We start from the raw sequence: 23,252 nt of genomic DNA, 5'->3' as shown, positions 1-23,252 counted from the left end.
TACTGCATGAGGCATGCCAGATCTAAAAAGTCCTTGGTATGGTACCCCAGCGAACAGTCCTTCTACTCTAGGCAGAGCAGCTGGATGGTCCGAGGATGAGGAGCAAAAAAAGAGACCAAAGCAAAAGAAAGACAAATTCTGCTAGAAACTGTTTCGATCCGTTCTTCTGTTATGCAATGTGGTTAAAGTAGAAATTCTCGCAACAAGGAGTTATAAGGAAATACTTTTAATCACAAGTGCTCAGGAAACAGGAACAACCACAATCTACAAACAAGAACAGACAGAGACTAAGGGAGAACTGAGGGCTTAAAAGGGAACTAATGAGATAATTATTCAGACAACAGGTGAACAGGATGATTGACTAAGCAAGGGAACTCATGAACACAGACCAACTGACTGAAGCAAAACAATGCAACAGAAAACGGAGCATGTTAAAGCATTAGTTGATGACAAAAACAATCTATAGGCTACTGACTGGTACCAACAAATTTACAAAATTTTTAATGTAAGGTACTGTAATTGTAATTTCTAATGTAACTTATGGTACAAATATTTTAGTATCTTGCATCTTTTCATGTTTCAATCTTAAACAGCTAGTTAAATAAATGTAGGAAGGAAACAATTATAAATGATCAATCATGCTATAATTCAACCAAATTTCATGATTGTGGCAGCCCTATTTGGATCCCTTAATTGACCAAACTTGTCACAATAGTAGCTTTGAGTTTTAAAATCAGCTGGGTGTAAAGCATTTACAATTCACCCTGACAACATCAGCCTCATGCTGTAATACCCATCCATTTAGCCTCCAGTAGGTCATGTGATCCCACTCAATCAATAAAGCCTTGCATCCAAAACACTGACCAATCACATGACGAATAATAGTCCTTTCTGTCTTATAATAACCATTTATTAAAATACAACATTGAATAAATGTTCTATAATGCATCAACAGGCTTTAATAGAACAGTGTGATGAAATCACACACAATATACAAAGAATTACATGCATGTCATTGATTAATGTGACTATGCCTTTATCTGTTAATTCCCACAATGAAAATCATTTACTTACAAGTTAAACCTCGCTTTGCTGCTAGTCATCTATTAATGATTAAACAGGAAGGAACAACTAAGACAAGGCACAGCTGTTAGAAATAAAAATCCCCACTGTTGAGGCCTTTTGTGTAAACTACAACATTAAAGAAACAGTTCACCTGAACAAAATGTCAATTTGCTGAAAATGTGCTCACCCTCAGGTCATCCAAGATGCAGATGAGTTTGTTTCTTCATCAGGTTTGGAGAAATGTAGCATTACATCACTGTCTCAGCAATGGATGCTCTGCAGTGAATGGGTGCCGTCAGAATGAGAGTCCAAACAGCTGATAAAAACATCACAATAATCCACACCACTCCAGTCCATCAGTTAATGACTTGAGAAGATAAAAGCTGCGAGTTTGTAAGAAACAAATCCAGCATTAAAATCCATCACTTCTGGACAAAAATATTCTTCTGATTCAGGCGAGATGGCTCACTTTTTCACTGGAGGAAGGGTTATTATGGATTATGCACTTGTATTTTAACCAAAAGCAACTGTTTAAAGTTAAAACAGCTTAATGATGGATTTGTTTCTTACACTCAAGTAGGTTTTTGCTTCAAAAGTGGTTTATTGTGATGTTTTTATCAGCTGTTTGGACTCTCATTCTGACGGCACCCATTCACTGCAGAGCATCCATTGCTGAGCAAGTGATGTAATGCTACATTTCTACAAATCTGATGAAGAAACAAACTCATTTATATTGGATGGCCTGGGGGGGGGGGGCATTTCAGCAAATTTTCATTTTTGGGTGAACTACTACGGTGAACAGTTTGGAAAATTAAGGCTGGAAAACACAACACGACCCAGATTTTTGCCTCAGTTTAGTCTATGTTATAGTTGCTGAAAGTCATAGTCGGTAGATTTTGGGTAGTTAAAGTTGACAGATTTAAAAAAAAAAATCTGGTAGTCTATGATGGTCACAGCCTCAGATCTTTTAGCTTCAGACTATGATTCATCCTTTCTAAGAATATCAAACGTTTGATTTTTTTCACTGCTTATTGTTTTCATTTGTCACGCATCTCCTAGCACACACAACGCATGTTTCTGTATGAGTTTGTTGTGTTTGGAACAACTAGTTTATGATGCCCAGTTTTTCTCTGTAACCATTTACAAAGTTGGCAAGTGTTTTAAAATCTGTTCAGAGCGAGTGAATGTATTCCAGCCTCATAACTAACCAGTTATCCCTCTCCAATATCCATGGCAACAATGAAACAGAAATAGAACATAAATATTGAGTCAGTGATAAAATCTGAGAGATGGAAAACACAAGGTGGATGTGCAGTGATGGCAAAATGGCTGTGCTATTAAAACTTACATTATTAGTTCAGTATTATGTTATTATGGCTGACAGTAAAGAGAAATGGCCCTTGTTTTCTGTAAACATTGCATGCTACATTAAAGAAAATGAAGATGCATTGAGACAATATTTCCATTTCACAGTCTTCATTATCATAATGCAGAAAAATGACGACTGACTCGTCTTCTGCTATTTCCAGGTGTCTTTCCAGAATAACCCATCATCAAAAGCCCATGGAGATTCTTCTGGCACTGCCATTGTCAATCCCTGTGGATTCAGTCTTTAAACTGCTGCATGCCTTGTGACTGTTACTACACTGACTGAAGATTTCAATCAATGCAATTCTCTAGATGCTGAAACCTGATACAAAAGCAGCTACAGTACATGTTCAGTATGATGTTTCCTGAAAGCCTACAGTCAGCTTTGTGATTCACCAATCATGAGTCAACGGGGAAGGGCTTGCTTCCTAAATATCTCAGTATTCTCAATTCAATAACAGGCTAGAGCTAGATGTGGTTTATGGCCTCTAATGCATATTACAGGCAAGTCCTTACCTGAACGCTTCAAATGTATCGGGTCGATGACAAATTAGAATTTATCAAATTATAAAGGAAAAATTGAATGTAATACACAAAGTGGTATTCATATTGGTCTTATACAGTTTGAAAATACTTTACTATTTTCAACAAAAGTTTAAACTTAAACTCCCTACAACTTGAACATATGTGAGAGTGCACATCTTATACTTAATTCATAAATATCATTACATTTTGGAGAGTCGCACCACATGACATTTTATAATGTGAACTAACCTTGCCTTGTCATAAAAAGGTCACATTTTTGAGACCTGTTGACCTTGACACAGTCATAAGGGCCATCTCTGTGATATCATTTCCTGTTTTATGTTTTCTCTGTATGTTTCTGAATGCTGGTTGCGCCACATTATTGTGAAAAGGCAGACAAACTATTTTCAAATGTTAATAAGCAGAATTGTTGGAATATGTATTTATTTTGGAAGAAAATAATTAATACACCAAACTGCTTTTTAATTTTTTTTTTTTTTAATTTTTGTAATAAGCTTTTCTTTCATTGATATCAGGGCATATTTAAAGGGGTCATATGATGCAATTTCACGTTTTCCTTTCTCTTTGGAGTGTTACAAGCTGTTCATGCATAGATAAGATCCCTGAAGTTACCTAAAACGGCTAATTTAAACACACCCCACATGTCTACGTCACTGTGTGGAAAGATTTGCAAAACACCGCCCAAATTTTTACACAATGAAAGACGGCAGAACTATTATTCTTGCTGTAGTATTGTTGCTGCCGCCGGCGCCATCTCCTGGAGACGCTGTGTTTCGTGGTGAAAATGAAACTACTTAGTTTGGGCTTCCAAAAGAGGACACAACTAGAAATCAGTGGTTAAGTTAAGTAATTTACAACACTGTTCCAGAACAGTTCAACCCAAATATTAGAGTGTGTGCAGCGCATTTTACGGAGGACTATTTCCTGAACCTTGAAGAGTAGCCTACAATGCTGGCTGCACAAAGACTGTTTCTATAAAGTGAGGCAATTCCAACTTTGCAAGGACAGTCTGGTGCTTCTGACTCACAGCCTGTAAGTATGTTTCTGCTACTGACTATTCAAACGAGTTTTGAGCAGTGTAGAGTAGTGCTTGTTGCTTGTCGTTTCTCCGATCACAAATGCAGACATGGCAATGTTTACGCGGCGTGATGCGGCGCGATGCAACGCGACGTGTAAAAAGACAGTATGAGTCATTATAACCAGTAATTATGTCCCCACTGGATGCAACAAATGCCTCTTTTATAGTGGATTTTATTGTTTTTGTGTCATCGCGCCAGGACACGGCATCACAACATGGTAAGTGGCGTAACATTTAGTAACGCATTGAATTAAATGTGGAATTTTAAGTAAGATTACATTAGAATTTAATTGGACTTTGTTTTGCAAGAAACTTAATTTCAGTGCATGTATGAATGCTTGTAAGAATATGTATGAACTGCACTTTTAATGTAGTTTTTACTACATAAATACTGTTTATTTGTATTTCAGTGTTTGATGGCTCAGTCTTGTTTATTATAAGTGATGTTGGCTAATATTGTTTGTAATGTTACTCAACTTTTGTGATTTGAATTATTAAACTGCTGCGGTGCGGTTACTTACAGTATTGAAAACACCACTAATAATGACTTCAGAATAATTCAAACTGAGTATCATCAGATCAACCAGGCACTAAACAGCACATTAATGCCTTCATATACTTTCACTTCAGCACTGACTTTTGTGAATGGCAGTGAGCGTGTCCTGTAAGTGTCTCTTATCTAGACTACATTATTGACATGAACTGTTTGCTGAAGCGAGGAGTGCCTGTGTCTACAGACAAACGCTCTAAACCTCTTCCTCCTGATGTATAAACGTGCCGGCGGGAATGTGAGATACAAGACAGTCTGAGATTAACTCAAAATATAGGTTTATGTTTAATCCTAATCTTAAATTCAAAGAATTATATATTGTGTGTCTGTGTGTGTATATATATATTTATTGTGCATCTTGTTTATAATATATCCCTAATACAATAGGATTATATAAATTGTTGTTTAGTGTTTACTCTTTCAAATTTTGTTGAATTTAATATATATATATATATATATATGGTATAGCTTGTTTATGTGTCATTTTCCAAATATCAATAAGCGGTTTTGTTCAAATATTCAAATAAATTCCTTTTTTTATAGAATTTTTGCAACAAGGCTTTTTCTTCATTATTATATCAATCCATTTTTTTATTTAAAACAATATCAAAGACAATTTTAATTCAGAAATAAGTATTGCAGTGCTGTTCACAACAGCATATCACTGTATAAGAATTTTATTGCATGAATTGCATGAAGAATTGTGTAAATTGTATAGTGTACTCAAAGTTTTTTGTATTTATTTGTTAAATTTGTAATTATTTGTTTTTATATTTAGGAGTATTTACATTATAATGTATCCTGTGTATCTTATTTACAATGTGCCATTTTCTAATTAACTGCATTTTTTAAATATTTCTTGTAATAATAATAACTGTATTACTGTTGTAACCATTCCTGAGCCAGGTCATAATCCTTATATTTTTGAAAATCTTTGAATAAAACTAATAAATATATATGTTCCCACATGAAGCAGAGTGTAAGAACATGTCCAAACATTACAAGCAGCAGAAATGAAGTGTTTGTGTGATGATCTAACAGTGTGCATGGGATGAGTGTGTGTAGGGTGTTGTTAGACAGAGCAGGCATTAGATCTGTATTCCAGGTGTTTATATGGGATGAGTGTGTGTAGGGTGTTGTATTCCAGTTGTTTATGTGCATGGGATGAGTGTGTGTAGGGTGTTGTTAGACAGAGCAGGCATTAGATCTGTATTCCAGGTGTTTATGTGCATGGGATGAGTGTGTGTAGGGTGTTGTATTCCAGGTGTTTATGTGCATGGGATGAGTGTGTGTAGGGTGTTGTTAGACAGAGCAGGCATTAGATCTGTATTCCAGGTGTTTATGTGCATGGGATGAGTGTGTGTAGGGTGTTGTATTCCAGGTGTTTATGTGCATGGGATGAGTGTGTGTAGGGTGTTGTATTCCAGGTGTTTATGTGCATGGGATGAGTGTGTGTAGGGTGTTGTATTCCAGGTGTTTATGTGCATGGGATGAGTGTGTGTAGGGTGTTGTATTCCAGGTGTTTATGTGTATGGGATGAGTGTGTGTAGGGTGTTGTATTCCAGGTGTTTATGTGTATGGGATGAGTGTGTGTAGGGTGTTGTATTCCAGGTGTTTATGTGCATGGGATGAGTGTGTGTAGGGTGTTGTATTCCAGGTGTTTATGTGTATGGGATGAGTGTGTGTAGGGTGTTGTATTCCAGGTGTTTATGTGTATGGGATGAGTGTGTGTAGGGTGTTGTATTCCAGGTGTTTATGTGCATGGGATGAGTGTGTGTAGGGTGTTGTATTCCAGGTGTTTATGTGCATGGGATGAGTGTGTGTAGGGTGTTGTATTCCAGGTGTTTATGTGCATGGGATGAGTGTGTGTAGGGTGTTGTATTCCAGGTGTTTATGTGCATGGGATGAGTGTGTGTAGGGTGTTGTATTCCAGGTGTTTATGTGTATGGGATGAGTGTGTGTAGGGTGTTGTATTCCAGGTGTTTATGTGTATGGGATGAGTGTGTGTAGGGTGTTGTATTCCAGGTGTTTATGTGCATGGGATGAGTGTGTGTAGGGTGTTGTATTCCAGGTGTTTATGTGTATGGGATGAGTGTGTGTAGGGTGTTGTATTCCAGGTGTTTATGTGTATGGGATGAGTGTGTGTAGGGTGTTGTATTCCAGGTGTTTATGTGCATGGGATGAGTGTGTGTAGGGTGTTGTATTCCAGGTGTTTATGTGCATGGGATGAGTGTGTGTAGGGTGTTGTATTCCAGGTGTTTATGTGAATGGGATGAGTGTGTGTAGGGTGTTGTTAGACAGAGCAGGCATTAGATCTGTATTCCAGGTGTTTATGTGCATGGGATGAGTGTGTGTAGGGTGTTGTATTCCAGGTGTTTATGTGCATGGGATGAGTGTGTGTAGGGTGTTGTATTCCAGGTGTTTATGTGCATGGGATGAGTGTGTGTAGGGTGTTGTATTCCAGGTGTTTATGTGCATGGGATGAGTGTGTGTAGGGTGTTGTATTCCAGGTGTTTATGTGCATGGGATGAGTGTGTGTAGGGTGTTGTATTCCAGGTGTTTATGTGCATGGGATGAGTGTGTGTAGGGTGTTGTATTCCAGGTGTTTATGTGTATGGGATGAGTGTGTGTAGGGTGTTGTATTCCAGGTGTTTATGTGTATGGGATGAGTGTGTGTAGGGTGTTGTATTCCAGGTGTTTATGTGCATGGGATGAGTGTGTGTAGGGTGTTGTATTCCAGGTGTTTATGTGCATGGGATGAGTGTGTGTAGGGTGTTGTATTCCAGGTGTTTATGTGTATGGGATGAGTGTGTGTAGGGTGTTGTATTCCAGGTGTTTATGTGCATGGGATGAGTGTGTGTAGGGTGTTGTATTCCAGGTGTTTATGTGTATGGGATGAGTGTGTGTAGGGTGTTGTATTCCAGTTGTTTATGTGCATGGGATGAGTGTGTGTAGGGTGTTGTATTCCAGGTGTTTAATGTGCATGGGATGAGTGTGTGTAGGGTGTTGTATTCCAGGTGTTTATGTGCATGGGATGAGTGTGTGTAGGGTGTTGTATTCCAGGTGTTTATGTGTATGGGATGAGTGTGTGTAGGGTGTTGTATTCCAGGTGTTTATGTGTATGGGATGAGTGTGTGTAGGGTGTTGTATTCCAGGTGTTTATGTGCATGGGATGAGTGTGTATAGGGTGTTGTTAGACAGAGCAGGCATTAGATCTGTATTCCAGGTGTTTATGTGCATGGGATGAGTGTGAGGATGGGGTGTTGTCCTGATGCATAACTGCTGATGCATGTGAGACACAGTCCATAGGTCACTGTACAATCATCTGAGTTTATGACAGAAAGCACAAGCATATTGCTAACACTACCACAGAAAACCGCGGTTAAGAGCCTTTTCCCCTACGTAACACACCCTTTTAAATGCAAACTGAACATTACAGTATGAATACAATGATTACCTCGGAGTATTAACACTGAGACACTCTCATTAACATATCATAACATACCTGTTACGATCACCGCTGCGTCCACTGCACTAATGTCCGACACCGTGTTGAATCAAGGCCGAGCTGAGAGAAAACACATCCCGTATCCAGAAGCGGGCTAGGAGAGGTCAGCAGCACCGAGAGATGGACCGGCACTGCGCACTTTCTGCGGCTGCGCTCAGCCAATCCTACTACGGGGAAGGCTGGGCTCTTTAATATTAATGAGGTAGCGTGACGGGCTTTACTGATTGGCTGGAAGGCAGTAAGAGGGTGGCGCTTCGACTATTAGAGGCTGTACGAAGCTGGAGAAGTGACCTACTGACTCGGTTATGAATATTAATGACATTGCGTGACTGGACATTTCAGGAGAATTACCAAGCAACGTCAAACGTCACATAATAAATATTTATAAGCTAGGCCTTGAGAGGAAAAATTCAAATAATTTAATTTAAGGCAAATGTCGCATAAATCATGCTGGAATGACACTTACTCTTCAATCATTGTGTTTAGTATATATTTTATTAGAAGAAAAACATTAATGAGGTTCACACATGTAACGCTCACATCGCTTTCGTCTTCTGCTCCTGCCACTGTTGCTTCACAATTATTATTATCAATATCCGGGTTCGAATTTATTAACAGAAAGGTATTAAATATTCCTGAAAGGAATAAAACAGTCTACTTTGATGTCACTGCCATCTGCGGGCAGAACACAGAAGCGCACGTGACCTAAAAGCTGCTTTTACAAATATTAAAGCTGACGTGCATCAGTTTTGAAATGGAATTTCAGCCATTTATTGGCCTTTTTATAATCAATTACATAACTTCAGTCAGTTATTTAATTATTCGAAATTGTTTAATAAGATGCAGCTAGAATTACTGTAACACAGACCTAACACAGATATAATCGGTCATTCATCACATAAGGCTATGTTCTATGTAAAGGTCTCATTTTAGCTTTAATAGTGAGGATGAGCTCTGCTTTAATTACAATGCAGTAGAAGTGATAAAGATTTGTGAGTGTAAGGATAGAAATAAAAAAATAATTAAAACTTTTAAGAAAAAACATTTTCTTTTTTTAATAAACATTCCTTTTACAATTTTTAATAATTATTATTTTTTTTCATTTTGCCTTTGGGTTTGCTTTGTCAAAAACTTTAAAGATGTTAACTAGGTGCCAAGTTTCACACATTAAAAATAAATTGTGTTTCGGGAAGAGTCATCTGAATATGTACACTTACATGAAATACAGACATAATAGTACAAAAAGTAGGGAAAAAACTGTTGGTGCGGGTTGCTATTTTTAAACAGGGCCGTAGACGTTCATGGAACCTCCGTAGAAGGTTTATAACTCATTCAGATGTGCTCATTGTGAACACATGTTCAATGTCATTAAGGTCTCATTTAGACAATTACACTGTTTCTGGACCAAATAAACACTCTCAGGATGCATTAAATTAAAACTCACGTTTATTTCAATGTAGTTTCTATTTGTAATTGCAAAGCAACTTACAGACAGTGTGTGTTTGTCCAAAAATCGTGAAAATAAACAAATCTTCACTCACACCTTTAGAAAACTTTGCATTTGTAATGCACACATCTTTGGATTATGAGAGAAACCAGATGTGATGGAAAGACTTTTTGGTTCAGATTCAATCCATGGACCTTGTTGTGAGTACAGGGCCGTTCCTAGCCATTTTGACGCCCTAGGTGAAATCCCTATTGCCCCCCCCCCCCCCCCCCCCCCCCCCCACACACACAATATATTAAGTAGCTTAACTGTTTGCAGTATTGATACAAATAAGTTGTTTCTTGAGCAGCGCATCAGCTTTTTAGAATGATTTCTGATGGATCATGTTTTGTTGTTGTTTAAAAAATTGATTTAAAGTGTCAGTTATTGCATTATTATTTCATTCAAACTGATAAAAGCTTTTGTTACCCCAAACCTGATCAGTGGCATAAAAGCAATAAGAATGCAGCTACTTATTCTTTTGTTACTCGTTGACATGTGAACTTCCACTTTAAATAACGTGACGTTCTGCCCTCTAACCCCTTTAAGCACTGTTAGAAATGAATTGATTCAGCATTTCGACACTCCCATAAAGATGCGTTCAATTCGACAAAGCGGTTTAATAAAGGATGTATTGATCTCGTGAATTCGCTAATTTTACTATACCAGTATTTTTTAATTGGCTGTTTTATATGGTAATATTACACAACACACTGATCCCTAAACAATGCATTGGCTCAAAAACGCACACCTTTTGGACAAATCTCGCAACATGATTTCTCGACTCCCACAAATACTGCCTAAACAAAATACTGATTTTGCGCACTTTTTATGGTCCCAATATTTTAAATTGGCCTTTGAACTTAGCTTTATTGCATGGCAAAAAAAAAAAAAACCAACAACAACAAGACTTTTGGCATTAACTTGCCAAAGCACTTGATCTGATGGTGTTGGTGAGTGCTCCAAATGCAAACTTTGCATACAACAATCAGGCAGCAATTTCCAGCGCTCTGATCCAGTGGCATACAGGCATCGTGAGACTGACAGTACTCTAGCCCAATGATGTTGGGGGATCCAGTGGGGGCGGCAATCATATTGTGCCACTCTTTATCACAACCCAGCTAAAATGTAGTGCCAGTATTGTGCTCATTGGCACCCCCTCCAGCTGGTGGCATCCAAGGGACCACCTAGCTTGCCTATGCCTAGAAACGGTATTGTGTGAGGAGACAGTTTCCCACTGAGCCAAAAATTGTGTGACTTTTCCTCTCATGTATCAGACAGACTAACAGCAGCATTCTGCTTTGAGATGTTTTCCACATAATCAAAAAATTAAATAGAAAATAGAAAACTCATTATACTGCTATCCTTTCCGTTAAGGTGCTCCCAAACACATAACTAGAGTTGTTAAGTAATTTGCCATATGCAGATTTAGTGCCAAATATAAATGTCAGGAATTCCAGTGTCAACAAAGGCACAGGGAAGAGACAGGCACATTGACAGATGACATATGAAACCAAATAAATACATATTTATAAATATGGTATAAGAATAATTCTATAATTATGATTGCAATGGTTAGCAAGCATTGTCTTTAGCATTACACACTGTAAAAATTGATACACTATATTTACTCAATAAAAAATTTAGATTAAAAAAAATAAAAAAATTAAAAATTAGAATTAACCATTCAAAATGAGTAAAATAGCACAAAACATTAAGTAAAATTTAAACAAAAATAGTGGTTTCATTGGGGGAAACAAAACAACAACAAACAACAACAAAAAACCCACTATGCTAATGAATACTATGTTATGCAAGCCAAGCCAGTAGTTAGCGATGAAGAAGCACCCCGCAAAAATGTAATATGCATACACAACCTCACCTTTTTCACAAATTCATGACTATGTATTGGGGCCTTAACATTGGTTATGTTTTTACATAATCATAATTTGACCTGAACTAATTTAGAGCCTAAGTTAGATTTACACCTTTTCTCTTGGCATGTAATCTGTTGTTTTATTGAGTAAATATAGTGTATCATTTTTTTTTTTACAGTGCATATAAATATATTTCTGCCTCATTCAGTATGAATATCTATATGATGTAGTAGTAAAAGTGATCAGAATAATCAGATTGCAGTCATATGTTATTTCAAACACTCACTGGTGATTTTAATATGTTGCTGCTTTATTAATTAACAGAAGTTGTTTAAAAAAATTGTGGCTTGCCATCAGTTTGAGATAGTTGTACTCTTCATTTATCTGTAACTTTCATGCATCACATGCTTGAGTCTATGCAAATCACAAGCTGCAAAAACTTATGCAATTCTCAATTTTTTGGTAATATAGCAGTGTACTAATTACTGTTGGCTGGGAGTAATAGGTAAAGTAATGATATTACATTTGAAAGGAGTAACTAAAAAGTAATATATTATTTTTTTAGTAACGAGCCCAACATTGCTCCTTAAATAATATATAGACGGACAAAGATCATCTTAGTAATGTTTGGTGATGTGAAGAGCGAAAAGTGAAGACAATGGACTATATAGACAGTTATTATTGTGATTTAGGCTGAAGAAGCTGAAAAAGGTCTGAAGATAGAAGTCAGAAAGAACTACAAAGAAAAAAGACGAGCGTAAACATTGGTAATCCATACAGCAAGGAAAGATTTAATGTAGAAAATGCTGAATAAAGATGCCCAAGTTGCTTCTTTTGTTAAATTATATATTGTGTGCAGTGTTGGGGAGTAACTAGTTACATGTAACGGGATTACGTAATTTAATTACAAAATAAAAGTAATTGTAATCAGTTACAGTTACTACGAAAAAATGTGTAATTAAATTACAGTTACTTATGAAAATGTTAAAGATTACAAAGGGGGTTACATCTGGTTTTTTTTTCACACACACTCCCACATACAGATTTAATTGATTTCTTTCATAAATTGCAGTTTATAAAATATGAAACACCAATGTTTCAGAAGTTTATAACATGCTTATCCGATAACTTTTATATTTCCTATTGGGTTTATGTATGTCACGAATCCTGGCCATGAACTTCCATTTGTTCACCACCAGAGGTCACCCGCTCACCACATGGACTTTCACACTACACAGCACATTGGACTCCATTTCCCATCATCCATTGCACTGATGACACACACACACAGCTGATTACACTAATCACACTCACAGCTGAGAACTATCACCCAATCACACACGCTTTCTAAGACTTGGACTTCCTCTCTGTCACTGCCGAGTATTGTATAGCGCATATCCTAGTGATAGCTACTCTACGGAGCCTACTCAGTTGTTCTAGTCTAGTCTAGTTTAGTCTAGTCTAGTCTAATCTAGTCTAGTCTTGCCTGTTTCCTTGTGTTTTGATATCTGCCCGTGTCTCCTGGATTAACCCTTTGCCTTGCCCTTCGGACTCTGTTTGCTCCTCGTTTGGATCTTTGCTTGTGTACCTGGATTATCTCTCTGCCTTGCCCTATTGGATATTGTTCACCGATCATCGACCCACGCTTGCCCTAGGATTACTCTGTGTCTTGCCCATGCCATAGCTGTCTGCCGTCGTTTGACCCTGCCTGTGAATTGACTATGTTTATAAATAAAAGCCAAATAAATTAGCGAGCCAAGTCAAGTCACAGCTGATGTTAAAGAGCCAAGTCAAGTCACAGCTGATGTTAAAGTGCCAAGTCAAGTCACAGCTGATGTTAAAGAGCCAAGTCAAGTCACATCTGATGTTAAAGAGCCAAATCAAGTCACAGCTGATGTTAAAGAGCCAAGTCAAGTCACAGCTGATGTTAAAGAGCCAAGTCAAGTCACAGCTGATGTTAAAGTGCCAAGTCAAGTCACAGCTGATGTTAAAGAGCCAAGTCAAGTCACATCTGATGTTAAAGAGCCAAGTCAAGTCACAGCTGATGTTAAAGAGCCAAGTCAAGTCACAGCTGATGTTAAAGAGCCAAGTCAAGTCACAGCTGATGTTAAAGTGCCAAGTCAAGTCACAGCTGATGTTAAAGAGCCAAGTCAAGTCACCGCTGATATTAAAGAGCCAAGTCAAGTCACCGCTGATGTTAAAGAGCCAAGTCAAGTCACCGCTGATGTTAAAGAGCCAAGTCAAGTCACCGCTGATGTTAAAGAGCCAAGTCAAGTCACCGCTCATGTTAAAGAGCCAAGTCAAGTCACCGCTGATGTTAAAGAGCCAAGTCAAGTCACCGCTGATGTTAAAGAGCCAAGTCAAGTCACCGCTGATGTTAAAGAGCCAAGTCAAGTCATTGCTGATGTTGAAGAGCCAAGTCAAGTCACATTTAATTGTCGTGAGTCAAGCCAAGCCACGGTTGATCTTCGTGAGTCAAGCCAAGTCACCTTTGATCATCACAAGTCAAGCCACATCTCCGCTGATCTTCCAGAATCCCTTCTCGTCTCAGCTGGTCATCCAGAATCTCTTCTCGTCTCAGCTGGTCATCCAGAGTCACACCGCGTCTCAGCTGGTCATCCAGAATCTCTTCTCGTCTCAGCTGGTCATCCAGAGTCACACCGCGTCTCAGCTGGTCATCCAGAGTCACACCGCGTCTCAGCTGGTCATCCAGAGTCACACCGCATCTCAGCTGGTCATCCAGAGTCACACCTCGTCTCAGCTGGTCATCCAGAGTCACACCACGTCTCAGCTGGTCATCCAGAGTCACACCGCGTCTCCGCTGATCTGCCAGATTCTCACCACGTCGCAGCTAAGCAGCCAGAGTCTAGTCTCGTCCTGTCTGTCACACCCAGATATTTAAGGTCAGTCCTTCGAGTTCCCTGTCTGGTATCCAGCGTGAGGGATACACCGCTGGTGTCTGCACGCACAGCTGGTATACCCAAATCCACTCATTCTATCCCGCCTGTTCCTGAACTAACTATCTTGTCCGAAGTGCTTCGCATGATGGGGATTGCACTTTGGTGTGTTTGGGCCGTGTACACCACCACAGAACTCCCAGAGATAGCGGCGACCGCTATGATGTCTCCAGAGGTGGCGGATGTTGCTGCAGAACCTCCGGAGGTAGTGGCGCTCGTTGCTGTGTTCCCCGAAGCGATGGTGCCTGCTGCAGTTTCTCCAGAGGTGGTGGCGCATGCTGCAGAACCTTTTGAAGCAGTGGTGCTCGCTTCAGCTCCGTGTGTGGTGGTGGCGCCCAACAATACTCTTCCAGTCCGTCATGTCATGGTCAAAAGAACCATAAATGAGCACTGTACTTGTCCTGCCAAAAGGGCTGTCCCTGCACTCCTGTCCTGCCCTGTCATGGCTATGGAGGCCGTCTATGAATCCTTGTCCTGCCCTGTCACGGCTATGGAAGCCGTCTATGAATCTTCGTCCTGCCCTGTCACGGCTATGGAGGCCGTTTATGAATCCTTGTCCTGCCCTGTCACGGCTATGGAGGCCGTCTGTGAACCTTTGCCTTGCTTTAAACTGCCCACGGAGGCCAATAATGAACCGTCCTTTGCTCATGCCATGGCCACGGAGGCCGTTTTTGAACATTTGTGCTGTTGTGAACCAGCCATGGTGGCTGATTATAAGTCTGTTTTTGAACTGTCTGTCTTGCCAGTTTCTGTCAATGAACTGTCTGATTCAGTCTCTGTCTATGCCCCAGATTTTGGACTATCTGTCAGTCCTGTTCCAGCCCATGCATTTGTCTATGAACTGTCTGTTGGTCCAGTTTCAATCAATGAGCCTCATTTTGAACTGCCAGTCTACCCCATATCAACCCACAAATCCGTTTGTGCACTACCTGCCTCTGAGTTTGCCCGTTCAGTTATCACTACTGCTCCTGGTTTTGAATTATCTGTCTGTTCTGTTTCAATGAATGAGCCTGACTGTGAATTGTTTGCCACTGCTTTTCTCACTGAAAAATCTACCTGTTCAGTCACTGTCAGGGAATTACATTTTGAATGGTCTGCCTGTCCAGTTTTTATCAGGGAGTTTGCTCATGGACTGTCTACTCGCTCCGTTATCACTAGGCAAAATATTGATGAACTTTTTGTATTCCCTGCCTCGGTCTTTGAGACCGTAGATGCTATGTCTGTCTCTTGTGTCTCAGTTTTCCCTAGGCTACAATCTCTGCCGTGGTGCTCCCTTGATCCATCGTGGTGCTCTCTTGCCCTGTCTGCTCCGCGTTGGTGGGCTCCTGCTCTGTCCGCTCCGCCGTGGAGGACGGCTGTCTGGCTCTGGTGGTCTTCTGCTCTGCCGTGGTGGTCTTCTGCTCAGGTCTGGTGGTCTTCTGCTCTGCCGTGGTGGTCTTCTGCTCAGGTCTGGTGGTCTTCTGCTGCGTCTGCTCGGGTCTGGTGGTCTTCAGCTCCGCCGTGGAGGTCTTCTGCCCTGTCTCCTCTGCACTGGTGGGCTCCAGTCCCGTCTGCTCCACCCTGGTGGGCTCCTGTGCTGTCTGCTCCGCCCTGGTGGGCTCCTGTTCCGTCTACTTTGCCCTGGTGGGCTCCTGTGCCATCTGCTCCGCCCAGGTGGGCTCCTGTGCCATCTGCTCCGCCCTGGTGGGCCTCGGCTCTGTCGGCCCTGTCCTGGCCTCTGGCTCCGCCCTGGTTTCCTGCCCTGCCGGCTCTGCCTCGATCCCCGGCCACTCCACTTCCGCAGGGACCTGGCCCTCCATCCCTCCCCCTGTTCGCCTCTGCTCCACCGCCCTCCTTGATTGTATAGGAGTGTCTGGAAGCCGCTCCTTGGGGGGGGCTATGTCACGAATCCTGGCCATGAACTTCCATTTGTTCACCACCAGAGGTCACCCGCTCACCACATGGAATTTCACACTACACAGCACATTGGACTCCATTTCCCATCATCCATTGCACTGATGACACACACACATCTGATTACACTAATCACACTCACAGCTGAGAATTATCACCCAATCACACAAACTTTATAAGCCTTGGACTTCCTCTCTGTCACTGCCGAGTATTGTATAGCACATATCCTAGTGATAGCTACTCTACGGAGCCTACTCAGTTATTCTTGTCTAGTCTAGTCTTGCCTTGCCTGTTTCCTTGTGTTTTGATATCTGCCCGTGTCTCCTGGATTAACCCTTTGCCTTGCCCTTCGGACTCTGTTTGCTCCTCGTCTGGATCTTTGCTTGTGAACCTGGATTATCTCTCTGCCTTGCCCTATTGGATATTGTTCACCGATCGTCAACCCACGCTTGCCCTAGGATTACTCTGTGTCTTGCCCATGCCATACCTGTCTGCCATCGTTTGACCCTGCCTATGAATTGACTACGTTTATAAATAAAAGTTTGCATATGGATCCGCACGTCTCACGTCTTGTTCAACCCGTAACAATGTATATGCTTTATTGTTTTAAGAGTAGCTGTTTTTTTCAAAGGCATTGTTTGATTCCAGTTTTCCTGTCGTAGTCTAATAGCTATGATACTGTTTTTGAAATCAAATCTTTGCATAGCTGTTTCTTGTTATGATTTTAAATCTGTATTTAACCTCAGTATGATTTTAAAGTAAGTCTGATTTTGTGGTGGCTGTGCTTCAAAGTGGACATCGGATGCCCATTTTCCACAAGTTGGTATGATTCTTTAGGGTATTCTTGAAATGGTCTCAGTGGTCATATAAAACAATACCCTTTTTACCTGCTCTGTTCACAGCATCTCATTTCGGTGCATATCTCTTTACATGCTAATGAGCTCCATTCACCCCGCCCCTTTCTTCTGTGGAAGAGCAAACGCGATTCGCAAATAAGCACAAAAATAAAAAGTGAGACTTAAGGCTATGAAGGTAAATTTGGTGCAAAACAACTGAGCGTCTGTGACAGCAGAATTTGTAGATGTAGAGAATAGCCACACATGTGTATCAGTAAATTTGAAGCCACAGACAAAAGTCGCAAACTTGTAGATTTTTTTCTCTCTCCCACAAACACAACACAATAGTTACACCTTCTTGGATCCTTCATTGCAGAGAGACTCGTACTCTCACATGTTGTGCTATTATTGCTGCAGTGAATATGGTGCTAAACACATTCACACACCTGCATCAACAATGTGAACTTTGTACATCCACAGATCAGTATGTGAATTCTTGCAATGAGATTTGCACACTTGTAGAATGTTTTCTTACATATATATGTTTTTTCCTCAGATGCTTTTTCTAGCACAAACACAAGTACATAAGGACAACGGCTTGAATCTGCTGCTACGAGTCTTAATGCTGTTTTTCACCTGCAAATGACTAGTTTCTCCCTTCTGCACCACATATCTGTATGACACATGGAGCAAAAGGGATTTGTGCATCTGTAGAGACAACAGCGAGCACTCTTCAGAGATCAGTGGATTTCAGACAATCAGCAAAGAGCTACACTGTATCCGGTTTTTGTTATTTTTTATAGTTGTTCATTTTTTTATGTTCAAGTTTGTGGATCTTATCGTCTGCAACGTCGGGGGGTGTTTTGAAACCATCTTTACGGTGATTACATCAGCTGGTAAGTTAAGTTATAACAGCAGTTTACCGAATCAATCAGGGAATCAATCAGGGAAGCAGAATAATTCTACACTGCCTTTAGGTTATGACAGATGTTACATAACAGCGAGCTAACGTGAAAATAGTAAACAAAAATGAGTTAAGACACACCGCTGTTATGTACATATTTTGTATTTTATAGGTGTATTGGAGTCTTTTCTTGTGATTGAATCATAGAGGTGGTAACAACAGGTGAGTAAGCTGCCATATATTAGCAGAATTAGACCAAGTATCAATTAGACTGGCTGCTGCTCAATAACCCACAGAACGGGTGTATAGGAACGGACAAGCAATGTATAGGAAGTTTGGCTAACATATATTATGAATGTTGTTTATTTTATTATAACCTGTAAGTTCTGTTATTGTATGGTAGTTTTTTCTCTGACCATAAACTACAATAACACTAACAGGATTGTGACTCTGTTACAGGAGACTGCTCCGAGCACAAACAGTGATGCTGACTATGAGGGGCAGAATCATCATATGCCCAGCTGTCCATTTCATTTAAATTAGGTGACCCAAGATACATTTGATTTTACATTATATTTACATTCCTGCATTTGCCAGATGCTTTAATCCAAAGCAATTTGAGCTGCATTATGTAGACATTTTATTGAGTTAAGTTACACAAACAGTATTTTCAATTACTGCTTTTTTATTATTATTATTTTCTAGTTTGTGGTCTGGATCATATCATCTGCAATAGATTCCAGTTGGAGGTTTTTTTTTGTGATTGCCATCATAACAGGGATAACATCAACTGGTAAATTAGCCGAATTAAACTAGTTAAAGGTGTTTTGTTTGTTTTTAAATCGTTATCCATTCCCTGGGAATCAACCCCATTATTTCAGTAATATAACACTATGCTCTCAATGTCAAATGCAGAAACATTAATACCTGCGTTCATGGCCTCGAGGCTAGATTATTGTAATGCTTTATTGGGTGGTTGCTCTGCACGTTTAATAAACAAACTCCAGCTGGTTCAAAATGCAGCAGCTAGAGTTCTTACTAGAACCAGGAAGTATGACCACATTAGCCCGGTTCTGTCAACACTGCACTGGCTCCCTATTAAACATCGTATACATTTTAAGATCTTGCTTATTACCTATAAAGCCCTGAATGGTTTGGCACCTCAGTATTTGAGTGAGCTCTTATCACATTATAGTCCTTCACGTCCGCTGCGATCTCAAAACTCTGGCCATTTGATAACACCTAGAATATCAAAATCAACTGCGGGCGGGAGATCGTTTTTCTATTTAGAACCCAAACTCTGGAACAATCTACCTAACACTGTTCGGGAAGCAGACACACTCTGTCAGTTTAAATCTAGATTAAAGACCCATCTCTTTAACCTGGTTTACACATAATACACTATCGCATTTCTATAATTCAAATCCGTTAAAGGATTGATAGGCTGCATTAATTAGGTCAACCAGAACCAGGAACACTCCCCATAACACCTGATGTACTCGTTACATTGTTAGAAGAATGGCATCTACGCTAATATTAGTCTGTTTCTCTCTTATTCCGAGGTCACCGTATCCACCCAGATCCAGACTGTATCCAGATCAGATGGTGGATCAGCACCTAGAGATGACCTCTACAGCCAGGACACCTAGATGAGCCCCAGAGACTGATCCCCAGTGAAGACCCTGTCTCCAAGACGGTCATTGGGACAAGACCACAGGAACCGGATGAATCCTTTGCACAATCTGACTCTGCTGCAGCATGGAACAACCTGCTGGTTCATCTGGCCAGAGGAGAACGACACACTATCAGCCTGTTTAATACAGTAAAGCTGCTTTGACACAATCTGCATTGTAAAGAGCACTATATAAAATAATGTTGACTTGACTTGACTTTGATCTACTGTTTGATCTACAGGAATGAATTATAAGGAATGGATTATAAATTTAATGATTTGTGATGGATTATCAACTAATTATGCACCTTCCTTGTAGGTGCGTTCAGAGAGTCTATCGTATTTTTAATTAATCTCAAAGTGCATACAGCACAAAATCTGGCAGTTAGAGCAAATTCTGTAAGCACTTCTTTTGATTTTTTATTTTTTTTGTACTTGCAGGTTCATTTTGAGAATCAACGCTGGTGGCACCAAATGCCATTCAGAGTCACAGATCAGATGGATTTCTGGAAAGAGTGCACAAAGACAAAGCATCAACCTGAATCCCCTCGTGGTGTTTCTCATCAGAGAGCTTGTCAACCTTGCCATAATTACTGAAATTTAACACAACAACACAAACAAATGTTTACTGTATTTTATTTCTGTGAAGTCTGTTTTGCCATGCTGCAGAGACAGTCCCCAGGGGACTGTGGTGATGCCCTTTTTCATCTTGCTAGAGATGAAGATTTGTAATTTGTATTTTTCAATGTTCAACAATTAAAAAGAATATTATAAAGACAAATGCTAATGAGTTATTGTGCTCTTTATGGGGTTGTAAAATAATTGTCATGGCGAACAGAGAAGAGGAAGCAAGTTGCAGGTGAAAGTCAGATTTATTGTCCAAAACAGATAATACAGGTGCAGGAGTGGAATGATGGCAGGTGACGCAGGAACTGGATGGACTACACGGCAGGAGGGTGGTGAAGAGTATCCGTGGTGAAGCGTGGAATCCAGACAGGAACAAACGTACACAGCACACCGACACAGGACGGACTTAGACACCAACAGCAAACCGGACGAGTAGAAACAGGAACAGGAACTGAAACAACGCATGAAGACATCCACAACGATCTGACAAAGGAGAGGAGAAACTGGTGAGTATTTATGGGTGAGTTAAGGAGCTGCAGCTGGTGCTGCTAACGAGGCTCAGCTGAATGTAGTGAAGGGTGATGGCTCGGCCACGCCCACACACGTACTACACGCACACACATGACAATACTCGGGACAAGGAGGAAACAATGAATGAGTGAACCGTGACAATAATAGCAGCAAATACCAATAAAGGTACATTTTCTTTCTTTTTCTGAAATCATACACTGTTATACTGTACATTTGTTTATCATTTTAAAAATATATTAACATATATTTAATCATCTTGTAAATGACTCTCATAATTATCTATGTAATTAACGGGTTTATCTTTTATGAAGCCTCTGTGAGTTGAAGCAGGGAAGGGCAAACTTGGTACTGGAGGGACTGTCCTGCAGGTTAGCTTTAACCCTAATCAAACACACCTCTACCAGTTAACTTAATTAGGACCAGTGTTGGGCTAGTTACTCAAAGAATGTAATATATTTGTCACGAGTCCGGGTCCTGCGCTTCTCCTGTCGCCACAGGAGGCCGCCATCTCCCATCCTCCCGGACTCATCTCCTGTAATTACATACACCTGCCACATCACACACCTGCCGCATCATTCAATTACACTCATTACACCCGCAGCTGTTGCCCATTGCCACAGACTATATAGTCTCCCCTCTCCTACCACTCTGCCTGGTTGCATTATTTGGTATTTGTAAATGTCTTGCAGTGATTGATTTTCTGGGATACATGCACTTTGTTGCCGTTTGTATCCCAGTCCTTTTCGGTTTTGTTTTTTTGTGCCGTGTTGGCCTTTTTGTTTCAATTAAAAGCACCTTCTCTGCACTTGGACCCTGACTTCGTCTTTTCCACGGCGCTCCTCTTAGCGTTCCGTGACAGAATGCAACCAGCCAGCATGGGTCCAGCAGGGAGGTTGCTCAACATCCGCCAGGGAGACCGGAGCATGGAGGAGTATGCCAGGGACTTCATTGGAGTGGCTCGGCGGTCGACTATGGATAAGACCTGCCTCATGCTCTTCTTTTACGGAGGCCTGGCCGAGCCCTTCAAGTCCTTGGTGCCATACTGGGACCCCGAGGAGTCGCTGGAGGACTACATCGACCTGGCTCTGCAGGTGAGCGGCTCAGCCTTCAGGGTGGAGTTAGCTGCGGAGCCCGTTCACAGTTCTCCCGAGGCGGCGATCCGGGGGGCGGCGGAGGCGTCGGCGGCTGCGCCCAGTGCGTCGCGCCCGCTTCCGGAGCATCCTGGGCTGATGCAGAGCGTGCAGGATCCCCCACTGATGTCGGTGCGGGCGGCGGTGCCCACTCACAAGGCTTCCGAGACGGCGGTGCCCGCTCACAAGGCTTCCGAGGCGGCGGTGCCCGCTCACAAGGCTCTCGAGGCTGCGGTGCCCGCTCACGATCCTCCCGAGACGGCGGTGCCCGCTCACGAAGCTCCCGAGGCTGCGGTGCCCGCTCACGATCCTAGCGAGGCGATGGTGACCGCTCGCGTTCCTCCCGAAGGAGTGCTGTTCGCTCACGAAGCTCCCGAAGCGATGGTGACCACTCACGTTCCTCCCGAGACAGCGGCGTTCGCTGACGTTCCCTCCGTGGCAGCGGAGCTCGCTTCAGGCCTTTTCAAAGTGGCGGAGTCCGCTGATGTTGTCCCCGAGGCCGTGGAGCTCACTTCATGCCTTCCCGAAGCAGCGGTGCCCGCTCATGAGCCTCCCAAAGTGGCTGCATCCGCTCACAGTTCCCTCGAGGCGGCGGTGTCCGCTGATGTTCCCCACCCTGATGTGCCCCCCGAAGCGGTGGAGCCTGCCATTGCCCGCTCCAGGATGGCAGCTCCACACACACCGCTGTGGTGGCGGCTGGTTCTGCCCTGGGTTTCCGTCCCGCCGGCGTTGCCTCAGGCCCCAGGTCCCCCCCATCCCCCATCCCACTGTTCCGCCCCCGCTCTGACGTCCCCCTGGATAGGCGCTGGGGAACGTCTGGAAGCCGTTCCTTAATGGAGGGGTCATGTCACGAGTCCGGGTCCTGCGCTTCTCCCTGTCGCCACAGGAGGCCGCCATCTCCCATCCTCCCGGACTCATCTCCTGTAATTACATACACCTGCCACATCACACACACCTGCCGCATCATTCAATTACACTCATTACACTCGCAGCTGTTGCCCATTGCCACAGACTATATAGTCTCCCCTCTCCTACCACTCTGCCTGGTTGCATTATTTGGTATTTGTAAATGTGTTGCAATGATTGATTTTCTTGTGTTTGCTCTGGTCTGGGATACATGCACTTTGTTGCCGTTTGTATCCCAGTCCTTTTCTGTTTTGTTTTTTGTGCCGTGTCGGCCTTTTTGTTTCAATTAAAAGCACCTTCCCTGCACTTGGACCCTGA

At 41.7% G+C, this 23,252-nt stretch overlaps 1 protein-coding gene across 1 annotated transcript in view; it reads right to left on the bottom strand.

The window, feature by feature from the left end:
• LOC306867764 (kinesin light chain 1-like) overlaps positions 1-8,233 on the bottom strand; it is a 35,997-nt gene extending 27,764 nt beyond the window's left edge. Inside the window, exon 1 of the mRNA XM_079413624.1 lies at positions 8,113-8,233. The gene's annotated coding sequence lies outside the window, so the exon portion shown is untranslated. The remainder of the gene's footprint in view (positions 1-8,112) is intronic.
• Between the last annotated feature and the right edge of the window lie 15,019 nt (positions 8,234-23,252).

This window comes from Barbus barbus (genome assembly GCF_936440315.1).
Source record: "Barbus barbus genome assembly, chromosome: 49".
NCBI lineage: Eukaryota > Metazoa > Chordata > Actinopteri > Cypriniformes > Cyprinidae > Barbus > Barbus barbus.
This window is presented reverse-complemented; position numbering and strand designations above follow the sequence as displayed.